The 2,124-nt window shown below is 48.3% G+C and overlaps 1 pseudogene; it reads left to right on the forward strand.

Moving 5' to 3' along the window:
* The first annotated feature begins 344 nt into the window (after window positions 1-344).
* On the forward strand, window positions 345-1,633 carry LOC122899731 (annotated as a pseudogene).
* The last annotated feature ends 491 nt before the right edge of the window (window positions 1,634-2,124 follow it).

Raw genomic sequence — 2,124 nt, forward strand, 5'->3', positions numbered from 1 at the left:
TGTATTCTCAGGTGTCTTTTACAGACAGAATAGAGACAAAGAAGTTATGAACTGCCTAAAGTCCCCCCACTACTATGTATAAATATGAAGATATGAACTCAAGTCTATGCTCTTGCTTTATGCTAGAAGTACTTGTATCCCCTTTGAACCCAGTCCTGACAAATTTCCTGGGAACTTCAGCGCACAGTATTTTTGATTGAGGTGTTAGCTGTCAAACCGTTTTCATTAAGAGGGCATATGGTGAGGCAGGTTCTCTTCCACAGACCGCCTCAGAGTCCTGCTGTAACAATCAACAGTCTCCTCCTCCTCCCCACCATCTGCTCTGCAGCTGCCAAGCAGCAACCATGAGTAAATGCAACTCCATCCATGTTGGCCATGCTGGTGTCCAGACTGGTAATGCCTGCTGGGAGATCTATTGCCTGGAACATGGCATCCAGCCTGATTGGTCCGATGCCAAGTGACAGGACCACTGGGGGAGATGACTCCTTCAGCACCTTCTTCAGTGAGACGGGCGCTGGCACACATGTGTTCGTTCGTACACTGTTTGTAAGAACAGTGTATGTACACTGGAACCCACAGTCATTGATGAAGTTCACACTGGCACCTTGTCTATGCTGAGCAGTTCATCACCGGCAGGGAAGATGCTGCTAATATGCCCAAGGAGATCACTGACCTTGACTTGGACTGAATTCAGAAACTGGCTGACCAATGCACAGTCTTCAGGGCTTCTTGGTTTCCACAGCTTTGGAGGAGGAACTAGTTCCGGGTCCACCTCCCTGCTAATAGAGAGTCTCTCTGTCGATGATGACAAGAAGTCTGAGCTGGAGTTCTCCATTTACTCAGCCCCTGGTTTTTCACAGTGGTGGCTGAGCCCTACAATTCATCCTCATTACCCACACCACCTTGGAACAATCAGATTGGCCCTTCATGGTAGACAACGAGGCCATCTATGACATCTATCATAGAAACCTCAATATCAAACACCTAACCTACACTAACCTTAACCACCTTATTAGCCAGATTGTGTCCTCCATTACTGCTTCCCTCAGATTTGATGGAGCCCTGAATGTTGATCTAACAGAATTGTAGACCAAGCTGGTGCCCTATCCCTGCATCCACTTCTCTCTGGCCACCTCTGCCCCTGTCATCTCTACTGAGCAAGCCTACCATGAACAGTTTACTGCAGCAGAGATCACCAACACATGCTTTGAGCCAACCAACCAGATGGTGAAATGTGACCCTCGCCATGGTAAATACGTGGCTTGCTATCTGTTGTACTGTGGCAACATGTTCCCAAAGATGTCAGTGCTGCCATTGCCACCATCAAGACCAAGCACACCACCCTGTTGGTGGGCTTGTGTCCCCCACTGGCTTCAAGGTGGGCATTAATTACCAGCTTCTCACTGTGGTACCGATGGAGACCTGGCCAAACAAAGTACTGAGACCTGGGCTCATCTGGGTCACAAGTTTGACCTGATGTAGGCCAAGGGTGCTTTTGTTCACTGTTATGGAGTTGAGGGCATGGAGGAAGGAGAGTTTTCTGAGGCCTGTGAGGACATGGCTACCCTTGAGAACGATTGTGAGGACGTTGGTGGATTCTGTTAAAGGAGAGGGTAAAGAAGGAGAGGAATAGTAGAGTTAAAAATGTCACAGGGGAGGACGCCTGGATGTCTTAGTCAGTTAAGCATCTGCCTTTGGCTCAGGTCATGTTCCTGGCATCCAGGTCAGCTCCTTGCTCAGCAGGGAGCCTGCCTCTCCCTTTGCCCACCGTTCCCCCTGCTTCTGTGCACATTCGCTCTCCAACAAATACATAAAATCTTAAAAAAAATAAAAATATTAAAACTTAAAAAAAAAGTCATAGAGGTGCTGTTTTTACCCTGAAGCTTATTCTGTGTTAAGCCTTGAAAGGTTGTGCTCCAGTTAATTTGTATGTAGCAGTGTATACTCCCATATACAATTACTGACCTGTGCTCAGGGTGCCTGGGTGGCTCAGTGGGTTAAGCTTCTGTCTTTGGCTCAGGTCATGATCTCAGGGTCCTGGCATTGAGCACTGCATATGACTCTCCTGCTCACTGGGGAGCCTGCTTCCCCGCCCCCCTCTGCCTACTTGTGAGCTCTGTGTGT

The sequence above is a fragment of the Neovison vison genome, chromosome 1 (assembly GCF_020171115.1).
Source record: "Neovison vison isolate M4711 chromosome 1, ASM_NN_V1, whole genome shotgun sequence".
NCBI lineage: Eukaryota > Metazoa > Chordata > Mammalia > Carnivora > Mustelidae > Neogale > Neogale vison.